The sequence below is a fragment of the Lolium rigidum genome, chromosome 7, assembly GCF_022539505.1.
Source record: "Lolium rigidum isolate FL_2022 chromosome 7, APGP_CSIRO_Lrig_0.1, whole genome shotgun sequence".
Lineage (NCBI taxonomy): Eukaryota > Viridiplantae > Streptophyta > Magnoliopsida > Poales > Poaceae > Lolium > Lolium rigidum.
Genome location: NC_061514.1, coordinates 143,225,797 through 143,238,670, shown reverse-complemented (window position 1 = coordinate 143,238,670; position 12,874 = coordinate 143,225,797).

Sequence of the window (12,874 nt, the reverse complement as noted above, 5' to 3'; positions counted from 1 at the left end):
GGGATGGCTCCGTCCGGAAATAAGTGTGGCGAGTGGGACTTTGCAAAACAACCCTCCACTTTTCTGGACAGAACCCGCAGTGCACCGGCGTCGAGACTGTTAGAGTTTAGAATTGTAGTCCAAGTTTTCGTAGTCTCCAAGTCTTGTCTCCTTTATATACAATCCACCGTGGCTCAATTTTTTATGGGCAGTGCTAGGAATCGGATACCGGTAATTTGCATCCCATCGGACTACTCTAGTGTCGTTGGATTGGTTTGACGTGAAGCGTAGGATGTCCTACCAAAACTGGCGCATGGCCATTTATTTCCTAATTACTATGATTAATAACACCTGATCTCTGTGCTTGGTTTTAGGAAACTAATTGCGTGAATTTCCATTAATTACTCTTGTTTGGATCTGCGTGCTTGGTTTTAGGAAACAAATTCCCACTAGTGGAAAATAGGGCTTCCATGGGAGCCATTTGTCGCGGGCGCGCCTGCACCCGCGACAAATGGGGTGGCCACGTCGCTCCGAATCCGGTGGAGGCTTTTGTCGCGGGCCGTATTACGACCCGCGACAAAAGGGGTCGGCACCCCTTTTGTCACGGGTTGTAATACGGCCCGCGACAAAATGGCCATGCCTATATATATAGACAAGCAGCCAGCCACCCCCCACCTCATTTTTTCCTTGGTGGTGAAGGTGGAGGTGTATGCTAGCTCATTTTTCCTACATGTGCACAAGAGGTGTTTGATGGAATGCTTGTGAGAGGGATGCCACTTGGTTTTATTTGATAAGATTTCTCCTCTTTTTGATCCTAAAAGGTTAGCAACTATTTTCTCGACTATATATATATGTATAGTCCGTACAATACTAATTTTAGCAAGGTGATTGCATCTGATACATATATAATTGTACTTATGATGCAGATGAGTCATCCATGGATGTACGGTAACCGATGTGCTCCCGCTTTCGGAGAGGGCGTGAATTCTTTCCTGCTTGTGGCCGAGGCCAACAAGTCGAAGCAAGGTTTTATGTGCTGTCCATGTCTAAAATGTAAGAACGAGAAGGATTACTCTTGCTCAAGAGACATTAAGAGCCACCTGCTTCGGTTTGGATTCATGTCCAGCTATAATGTTTGGACCAAGCACGGAGAAGAAGGGGTTATAATGGAAGACGGTGATGAAGAAGAACATAATGATGAGCAGTACCGATCTATGTTCTCTGAATGCGATGATACCGCAATGGACGGCAATGAAGAAGAAGGAGGTGAAGAACAGGCATCAGATGATCCTGTTGATGATGATCTTCGTCGGGCCATTTCTGATGCAAGAAGAGACTGTGGCACGGATAAGGAGAGGTTGCGGTTCGACAAGATGTTAGAGGACCACCACAAATTGTTGTACCCAGGTTGTGAAGATGGGCATAGAAAGCTGGGTAGCATATTGGAATTGCTGAAATGGAAGGCAGAGGTCGGTGTGACTGACTCGGGATTTGAGAAATTGATGATAATATTAAAGAAGTCTGTTTCCAAGAAATAATGAATTGTCTGTCAGTACATATGAAGCAAAGAAGCTTGTCTGCCCTCTAGGATTAGATGTGCAGAAGATACATGCATGCATTAATGACTGTATCCTCTACCGCGGTGAGAAGTACGAGAATTTGAATAAATGTCCGATATGTGGTGCATTGCGGTATAAGATCAGAAAAGATGACCCTGGTGATGTTGAGGGCGAGCCACCCAGGAAGAGGGTTCTCGCAAAGGTGATGTGGTATGCTCCAATAATACCACGGTTGAAACGTTTGTTCAGAAACAAAGAGCATGCCAAGTTGTTGCGATGGCACATGGAAGAACGTAAGAAAGACGCGATGTTGAGGCACCCCGCTGATGGTCGGCAGTGGAGAAACATCGGGAGAGAGTTCCCGGATTTTGCAGGTGAGGCAACGAACTTATACTTTGGTCTAAGTACAGATGGCATGAATCCTTTTGGGGAGCAGAGCTGCAGGCATAGCACCTGGCCCGTGACTCTATGTATCTACAACCTTCCTCCTTGGTAGTGCATGAAGCGGAAGTTCATTATGATGCCAGTGCTTATCCAAGGCCCAAAGCAACCGGGCAACGACATTGATGTGTACCTAAGACCATTAGTCGATGAACTTTTGGAGTTGTGGGCCAAACCAGGTGTACGTGTGTGGGATGAGCACACGGAGCAAGAATTTGACCTACGAGCGTTGCTATTCGTAACCATCAATGATTGGACTGCTCTCAGTAACATTTCAGGACAGACGAACAAAGGATACAATGCATGCACACACTTGTTTAGATGAGACTGAAAGTAAATATTTGGGAAAAAGCAGAAAAGTTGTGTACCCGTTCAATCGTCGTTTCCTTCCGCGCAAGCATCCCTCAAGGAAAAAAGGCAAGCATTTCGATGGCGAGGCAGACCGCCGTCCGAAGCCTGTCCCCCGTAGTGGTGCTGATATATTTGACATGGTCAAAGATTTAAATGTTATCTTTGGAAAGGGTCCAGGCAGTCGACCTGTTCCGAACGACGATGACGGACACGCGCCCATGTGGAAGAAAAAATCTATTTTTTGGGAGCTAGAATATTGGAAAGTCCTGGAAGTCCGCTCTGCAATCGACGTGATGCACCTGACCAAGAATCTTTGTGTGAATATTCTAGGTTTTCAGGGCGTGTATGGAAAGACAAAAGATACACCGAAGCACGGGAGGACCAGGAACTTCATAAAGGACGAAACGGCAATCATCCAGGGCAGTTTGTAGGGCCCGCCAGCCTACGCTCTTACCAAACAAGAGAAGGAGATCTTTTTGAAGCCCTATTCAGTATCAAGGTTCCGTCTGGTTTCTCGTCGAATATAAAGGGGATAGTAAATATGAAGAAGAGAAAATTCCAGAACTCGAAGTCCCATGACTCGTCACGTGCTTATGACACAATTGCTTCCGGTTGCATTGAGGGGACTTCTACCGAGAAAATGTTCGACTAGCCATTGTGAAGATATGTGCATTCCTCAACGCAATTTCTCGGAAGGTAATGGATCCAGAAACTTTGTCAGGATTACAGGAAGATGTGGTCGAATGTCTTGTCAGCTTCGAGTTGTTGTTCCCACCATCCTTCTTCAATATTATGACGCACCTCCTCGTTCACCTAGTTGAAGAGATTAGAATTCTCGGTCCTGTATTTCTACACAATATGTTCCCCTTCGAGAGGTTCATGGGATTCTTAAAGAAATATGTTCATAACCGAGCTAGGCCGGAAGGAAGTATCTCAAAGGGCTACGGAACTGAGGAGGTCATTGAGTTTTGTGTTGACTTTCTTCCTGGCCTTAAGCCGATTGGTGTTCCTGAATCTCGGTATGAGGGGAGGCTGACTGGAAAAGGCACACTAGGAAGGAAAGCAACGGTGTGCAGGGACAAGATTTCTTTCAATCAAGCACACTACACAGTTCTATACAATTCCAGCTTGGTGGCTCCGTACATCGAGAAACATAAGAATGTTTTACGAGAAATAAACCTGGGCCAGCCCGAGTCCTTGATTACACGTCAACACATGAATACCTTCGGCAGTTGGTTGCAAAGACATCTCATTAATGACCCATATGTTGTGGAGCAGCTGTACTTGTTGGCCAGGTTACCATCTTCAAACATATGTACATTCCAAGGGTACGAGATAAATGGGAATACATTTTACACGATCGACCAAGATAAAAAGAGCACCAACCAAAACAGCGGTGTCCGCTTCGATGCAAAAGACGAGAATGGGCAGACCACCACATATTATGGATACATAGAGGAGATATTGGAACTTGACTATGGTCCCACTTTTAAGGTCCCTTTGTTTCGGTGCAAATGGGTGAAGCTCAGCGCTATACATATTGACGATAAGTACGGATGATAACAGTGGATCCCAACAATCTTGCGTACCTGGACAAGCCTTTTGTCCTAGCCAGCGAGGTGGCTCAAGTTCTACGTGAAGGACATGTCTAGCAAATCAAGAAAAAGAAATCAACAAAAGAATACATCAACCGAGGAGCCAAAGCGCCACATAGTTCTTTCGGGAAAAAGAAACATCGTGGGAGTGGATGACAAGACAGACATGTCAGAAGATTATAATAAGTTTAAAGAAATTCCGCCCTTCACGGTGAAAATTGACCCAAGCATCTTGCTAAATGATGAAGATTCTCCATGGCTACGGCGTAGAAGATCACAACACTAGATGGCGATGTAATAATGTATTCTTCATATATAGTTCCCAAGACAATCTCTACATTTATGTAATAATGAGAACCCTTTCCCCAACACTGTTAGAGGAGAAGGAGTCTTTCATGGGCTTGCATGGAAATTTTTCCGAGGAGCAGCTTCCGAAGATGTCGTAGGGCGTGTGCACCAACGACATCGTCGAGAAGCTGCGCCACGGGAGATTTCCCAACCCTTTCCTTCATCCATGGGAATGAAACTGTGCTTGGCTTGTTGATTTTCTTGGCAAGGCGTATCGATGCTCCTTTTATAGGCACGGCACCGCTTCTACTTTGTCTTATTCCTTCGACAGGGTGTCGTGCGCTACATGCTTTATCTCATCGAGCAGTGAGTCCACCCACGCGTCCTTATCCTGCCGACAGCTTTAGTCGCGGTTGCAGCCACCAACCGTGACAAAAGGTTACCGACACATCCTTATCCTGCCGACAGCTTTAGTCGCGGTTGCAGCCACCAACCGTGACAAAAGGTTACCGACACATCCTTATCCTGCCGACAGCTTTAGTCGCGGTTGCAGCCACCAACCGTGACAAAAGGCCCTCCTAGATAAGCCTCCCCCAGTTCAGTCGTAATAAATTTCGTGTCAACCACTTTATTGAACAGAAACAACCGTCAACGACTTTATAAACTAAATTTAAACTAATAGAACCGACAACGACTTTATTGAAATTACAATAAAATAGATAAATTACTAGTCTAGTCTCAGTCGTCGTCGGAGGTTGTCTCCGTCCAAATGTCATCCCACCGAGGGTCGTTTTCGGTCCAAGTTGTATTCGGGTTCTCGAGCTCGAAGGTGGCGACGGCCCGACGGTGGCGCCTGTTGGACCTGCGTTGTGCCCTAAGGATAGCGAAGAACGCGTCGGTGTTATCGACGTCGTTGGGGAACTGCGCCCTCCACTGGCGCATCAACTGCTCGTCGTGCTCGGCGATGACGATCCTGCGCTGCACCTGGCGGTTCCGTCGACGGTCCTCGTCGTCGATGAGGCACGGCGGTGGCGCGAGGAACTCTGCCTCCTCTGGCGATTCAACATCCGGGAAGTTCATGTCGCGCCGTGGCCGCCGAAAACGCCACGCCGCCGCGTCGTAAGCGCGCGCCGCCAGCTCCGGCGTGTTGTACGTGCCGAGGGTGAGGCGGAAACCACCAGCGCGTATCTCGGCGTAGAACCTACCGCTCGGACGCACTCGAACGCCACGGAAACCGGACGCCCCTCGACGACGTGGAGGCATCCCGGAGATGAATGAGCAGAGGCGGTGGAGACGTGTGGTTGCGCCCGCACTCGTCGCTCTATATAGCGCACGCGGGCAGCGACGGGGCGAGGCACGTGGAAGCGGCGGCGACACGTGGCGAGGCACGTGTAAGCTACGGCTACACACGTCGCACGCGGGCAGCGACGGGGCGAGGCACGTGGAAGCGGCGGCGACACGTGGCGAGGCACGTGTAAGCCACGGCTACACACGTCGCACGCCGGCAGCGACGGGGCGAGGCGCGTGGAAGAGGCGGCGACACGTGGCGAGGTGAAACCTTACTCGGTGTCACTCGCATATCATTAGGGGTGAAACATACACGACTATGTTCATTGTGAGATGCAACTAGTTATATGGATGTCATATTCATGTTCATTGTATTTTTCTGACAAATTTTCATATATAACACTTTTCTATTTGATTTACCATTTAAAAGTTATTGAAATAAGAAAAAACAAAAAAGAAAAAAAGAAAAAAGAAAAAAAAACAGAGCTGATCCGTGTCCAACGGCTCCAGGCCGTTGGATTCAAACGGCCGGAGCCGTTGGATGCGGAGTGCCACGGATCGGCCAAAAGGGCCTTTTGTCGCGGGCGGTGGCTCAACCCGCGACAAAAGACCCCCCCCCCTTTTGTCGCGGGTTGAGCCACCACCCGCGACAAAAGACCCCCCCAGTATAAAACCTCCGCGCTTCGCGGGCCAAGCCAGAACCCGCGACGACCAGGAGGCCAAACCCTAATTGCGCGCCGCCAGGCTGCCGGATTGCGCCGCCGCCGACGCCGACGCCCTCAGCCGCCGTTCGCGCGCTCCTCCGCCGACGCTCCATCGCCGCCGACGCCTGCGCGCTCCTCCGCCGACGCTCCATCGCCGCGCGCCTCCTCTGCCGCCTCGACTGCAGCACCGCCGCCAACTGCCTCGGCCGGGCCGCCGCCTCGGCCGCCGCCGCCTAGACGCGCCGCCGCGCCTCGGCACCGCTGCAAGGTAGCGCGCCGGCACCCCCGCTGCCTCTGCCAAGCTGGAGCTCAGTTTTTTTTTTGTTTTTTTATATATTTTTTTTGTCTAGTTTTTTTGTATAGTTAATTAGTTTATGTTAGTAATTAGTATGGTTAGTATAGTTTAATTAGTATAGTTAGTATAGTTAGTATAGTTTTAGTTAGTATAGTTTTAGTTAGTATAGTTTTTAGGTTTAGTTAGTATAGTTTTAGGTTTAGTTAGTATAGTTATAGTTTTAATTTTTTAGTTTTTATTTCATTTGTTTTATGTAATTAGTAGTTAGTTTAATAGTTAGTTAGTTAGTATATGTATTTAGTTTAGTTTTTTAGTATATGTATTTAGTTAGTTATTTAGTGTATTTAGTTATAGTTAGTTTAAAATTAATCGCCCTCGACTCCCTCTCGCGAACACCCCCGACGCCGACACCGGCCCTCTTCTCTCCCTCTCGCGCAATCGCCCTCGTCCCGTGCTCCCTCTCCCTCTCGCGATCACTCGACGCTGCAACTCCCCTCTCTCTCCCTCTCCTCTACCTCTCGCAAACACCCCCGACACCGACACCGGCCCTCTCCTCTCCCTCTCGCGCTATCGCCCTCGTCCTGTGCTCCCTCTCCCTCTCGCGATCACTCGACGCCGCAACTCCCCTCTCTCTCCCTCTCCTCTACCTCTCGCGAACATCCGAGCCTCTCGCAAACACGCGTCGCCGACACCCTCTCCCTCTCGCAAACAAGCGTCGCCGACACCCTCTCCCTCTCGCAAACACGCGTCGCCGACACCCTCTCCCTCTCGCAAACACGTGTCGCCGATTAGGGTTAGGGTTTGGTTTGTGTTTGATTAGGGTTAGGGTTTGGTTTGTGTTTGATTAGGGTTAGGGTTTGGTTTGTGTTTGATTAGGGTTAGGGTTAGAACATGTACTTATCGATTTAATTCTTTTGCTGAAACAATGGATCCATTCGAACGGGACTTGGAACAGGAAGACATGTTCGCGGACATAATCCGCGATGGTACAGAAGCCGACCGAGAAGACCGCGACTCCGGTGATGGAGAAGCCCGCGGCTCCGGTGATGCAGAAGCCCGCGGCTCCGGTCATGGAGAAGCCGACGGCTCCGGTGATGGAGAAGCCGACGGCTCCGGTGACGGAGAAGCCGACGGCTCCGGTCATGACGAGGTATTAATGGAATTCTATATGTACATATGTATAGAGGCATTAGTATAGAGGCATTAATGCAATTCTATATGTATTCTCTTAGGCCTCCGAAGATAAGATAGAGAAACGAGGCCCGGCAAAGAAGTTGGGCAAAAAAGACCACTTCACAATTGAAGCTATATCACCGGAAGGCCAACCGGTGTTACCCGCGAATGTCAGAGTGACATTTAAAAATCAGTGCGGAGTTGTGGTTAGAGATCGTCTCCCGATCACTATCAGAGAATGGAACAAGACCAAGAATGTGTCCGAAAATCAGGTTGCCGATAGGTACAAAGACACACTTTTCAGCGACCTCATGGCACATTTCACTTTGCCGGATTTGGGATCGGAGTCCGAGAATGCTAAGCGAGAGGGCGCTAGTGAAGAAATGGGCTCTTAAGAAGATGGGGGAACTTTTCCGGGCGTATAAGAACCGGTAATGGAAAAATTATAAGAAAGACAAGAAGCCTCCATTATTCGAGAACTATCTAGCGAAGCGAGGAGCATCATTGGGAAGAATTTGTGGAGTACAAAGAATCGAGAGGAGGCTGTGAACCTGTCCAAGAAAAACAAGAAGAATGCAAGCGAAAAGAAATATCACCATCATACGGGGCGAGGGGGCTACGGAGTAGCCATGCCTAAGTGGGATGCACAAGAGGCTGAGATGGAGCTGAATGGGATCACTCCAGAACCCACACGAGAAGGATGGGACACTAGGGCTCGAAATTGGTTCCTCGCGCATGGTTGTGAGTATGACATGAAGACAGGGAACATTGTTGAAAGTGACAAGCAGGGTTAGGGTACCCGGGAAAAAATGGATTGAAGTGACGACGAGATATAAAGGCGGGAAAACTAAAGTTTGCTCCCGATAGAGAGAAAGACTTGCTGACGCTTGTCCTCGGTAATCCTGAGAAGGGAGGACGAACAAGAGGCTTCGGCCCTAGTGTTCCGTGGTTGCTTGGGTTTCCGACCGACGCGGAGACTTATAGAAGCCGAGCGAGAGCTAAGCAACGCCAGCTGGAGGTGCAGAACGACCGGATGGCCGAGTTCCAATGCCGACTTGACCAGCAGCAGCGGGAGCTTCAGCAGCAGCAGCGGGAGATAAATGAACTAAAAGGACAGCGCCCGCCAGATAATACCGCTGACATATCTCGGCGACGAGACAGCAGCGTGGCCGACTCGGAGGCCCCTCCTACACGGATGATGATAGATGCCGGTCCTGGCGACCCCTTGGATGGAATCAAGGAGCAAACACCTTGTGATCTCCATGAGGTGTTCAGGAAGGTGTCTGGTAAGGTGGCGGTCGGCTATGTCTTACCGGCATTTGGACCTGAAGGTGAGCCGGCAACATGGCATGGCAATCCGATTCCAGCTGGCTATGCTCGTGTCGGGGTGGATTCGGTTGTCCCGTCGTGGGAGACATTGGAGCTCGAAATCCCCGGAGGTGATGGGGGGCTTACACTCGGAGAGGTGCTTGGGAGAAATCATTCTCGCGGGAAAAGAAGAACATCAGGCTGCCGGGCTGGGTAGCACCTAGTACCGGTCGTCCCGACGGGTCACCATCACCTCCTCCGGGTGATCGCGAGGCCACCATCACCTCCTCCTACCGATCACATGTCGCCACCATCACCCCGTGGGTACGACGTCGACCACGACATCGGTAGTCCATCTCCATCTCCAGCGCCGCCGCCTCCGCCCACTAAGACTCGGAATGCACCCAGCCGGAAGCGTTTCAAGAGTCCTGTCCGCAAGATGTCGCCCCTCCCAAAAGTACCAAAGGTTCCTCCCCCCGTCCTTACGATCGTACTGAGGAGGAAAATGATGCTATTGTTAAGAAATACAATTATGATTTTTTTCATAAGACAAAACCTCCAGCGCCAGAGCCATACACAGAGAAGCAAATAGAATATGCTACTAGTTTTCTGAACACACCATCGCAGTATGAGTTACATGAGAAGAAGGATGACTATACACGCACTCTTGCGAAGGTAATTGACCAAAAGAAGGATGAAAAGGCTAAGGAGAAGGCCATTGCTGGCACGAGCAAATCATCAGCTAGAAGTGCAGCCGAGAAAAAGTCAAGTTCAACAAGTGCACCCCTCAAGGCCAAGCAAACGACAAAAGGCAAAAAGAGAAAGGAAGTTCCCCTCCTCGGTGCTCAGCCCAAACAATCGATCCCAGCACTCAAAGTGTTTAATGTTCCCAAGGTGTACCAGGAACATGGTGGTTTCGATATGGAAGAAGCTGCAAGGCTAGCGTCTTCCTGTTCAGTTACCGTGGAGGAATTGCTGTCTGCAGCAGATGCTGCACTACCCACTGCTGATATAGCTCCTAAATTTGTCTACGGGGCCGACTTGGTCAGCAGAGAGCAGCTGCATAAACTGCTAACACATATGCGGAATTTGCATCAGTGGTACCTTGATGCATGCAAGGAGAACATAATGTACATCGTGGCGAGTATACCATGGGAATATTACTACCGAAAGGAGGAGATCCATATTGAGATGAATGAACTCGGCGGTTATTCAATCTAGATGCCCTCGACAAATCTCTCATGAGTTGCTATTGCTTGTAAGTTGTTAACTACATATAAGTTCATTTTTCATTCAGTTCATGTTCGTTTTCATTGCATATATATACTCATTATATCTTATGTGTTCTCTTATGCAGACTGAAGATCAGTGAATGCAAAAGTAATAATATTATCAATGTTGGGTTTATTAACCCAGATAAAATACTTGTTGAAACGGTGAAGCATAAACGCGAAGAAACGGGGGGAAACCTACTAAGGTTTTTGGGGGAGCAATATTTCTGTGATTCAATATTGTTTCCTTACAACTACGAGTGAGAGTCTTAATGATCTTTTATGCACATTCAATTTTTCTTACTCGATGTTAAGTGTAATTCCCGACGTATATGCATAACATGTGCAGCTTCCACTTGGATTCTACTAGACATTCAACCTGATAAGGGAATAGTTGAAGTAAGAGACCTACGAGTAGAGGCGTGGACGGGTTCCGGGACTTGCGAAGTTGCTCCAAGTGTAATTTCCTTCATCGCCGCGCTTTATCTTTCGTGAGATATCAATTAATTATCCACTCATTCAATCATTCTTTTGCCCAGCAGGGGCTTGACAAGCTTTGAAGAATCATCATAAGGAGATTACCTTTGCAAAGAAGCTAACATTTACTCCTGTACCGTGCCCCCAGCAGCCACAAGGGACGAATCTATGTGGATACTACGTATGCGAGTCCATTCGCATGTTAACCACTGAGAAGCAGAACAAAAATAAATTCGACGTAAGCAATAACATTCACAACTTTATTTATTATCATCAATATTTCGTTATCAAGACTGATATAGTCATACCCATCTCATTTTCGTATATAGGTCGACTTCATGCGGGACAGACTCCAACCAAAGGAACACGCACTAGGAATCGCGGAGGAACTGGCGGGACTTTTGATTAGAGAAGTAATAAACAACAAAGGCTTGTTTAGTCCAAATAGATGCTCTACCTCCAAATAGACGGTCGTTAGTACCGCTTGTCGATCGTGAGCTCCATGTATATATGTAGGGAATCTACGAATATGTGTAAGGGAAATCTACTTTTGCTTCCAATATTTGTTTGATCGATCTATATATATATATAATGAATGAACGTGTACAACTTCTAGTAGCGTACAAATATATGCAACTTTTATTTTCGAATAAAAAAATGAAATAACAGGCGGTCGGTGGGGGGGGGGGGTGCACCCCTCAAACCCTAAAGCAGCAGCGTTGTGCGCGCGCCACGTAGAGGGCCTTTTGTCGCGGGTGGTAATACCGCCCGCGACAAAAGGGCCTGTGCCCTGCGCGCCCCGCGGCTGCCACATGGTGGACCTTATGTCGCGGGTCGTAAGCGACCCGCGACAAAAGGTGGACCATTTTGTCGCGCCTCTCTTGTCGCGCCTGGCCGCCCGCGACAAAAGGGTCATACCACCCGGATCAAAAGCCCTGTTTTCCACTAGTGTCCTGAGTTTTTGCGTGGCTTTAACTGGACAAAGTCTATACGGAATGCTTCATTAGGAAGAAAATCTTATTTCCAATAATATAGAAATATACTTCCAATGCAATTGAAGGTGCTTCCATGTGAAATAACATTTTTCTGTACAAATTTGGTTAAACGAGTATATATATGGAACGAAGCATGTATATTGGTAATAGAAACATGTTGCGCTTATCACTTATTATTGGGTAGTAGGACCCTGGAAGACATTGGGAGCACAATGTGGCGATACTTGAAGCATGAACAATGGAGAAGTGGAGCATGACAAATACGAAAAAATGTGATTCCACCTATAAGATAATTTTCTCATTATGTTATTTTTTTCATCAAATATCGAAGTTTTTTCCTTCCTAAATATGGTTTCCGATGCTACTGATATTTGCTTCCAGATGACATTGTTTGTTTCAAAGAACTGGTGTATTTTGTTTGTAACCATCGAGAAATTGTCTCCCCAACTATACATTTTGCTTCGAGTACAAATGAAATTATTTTCCTATTTAACAATAAAATGCTTCCTCTCGAATGTACAACAACATGTTTACATCTATATATTGGAGAATTTGCTTCTGCTGAAAGTACAACGTGTTTCCATCAAAATCAAAAAAATATGGAGGCTTCCATTGACCTTCCACCGGTAGCACTGTATGACAACGGTGCCCGAGCCGAGGCTGCAGAAGCATAGCCAACATATGTTGATCACGGTTATGGACGTTGGACATCTCCTGAACGTGTGCCTGATTCTGGACATCCTCATGCATCGTTTGCACTCTGGAAAGTACTATTACTGTATGTGCATCTAGGACACAGTCTGCAAGTGCGTTGTGACCTCGTCCCTGTTAAACGAGCTAGACTTGTAAACGTGTAGTATACAGTTTAGATATTTGTGTATGCGTGTTTATCTTGTTTCCACCGGCCATATTGATAAGGCTATGAGTGGTTAGACTAGATTCTTCTAGAGTCCTCCTTTGTAACAAACTTGATGTAAATCCTTTTGAGGTTGTTGGTTAAACCTCCTATATAAACACGCACGGTGTGCCTCGGAGAGGTAACACACCTTTACCCAAAATATCACATGGTATCAGAGCACGGTACCTCCTAAACACATCTAGCGCAAAAACCCTTCTGAGATCGATCTACTCGACGGTCTCCAACCCCACGA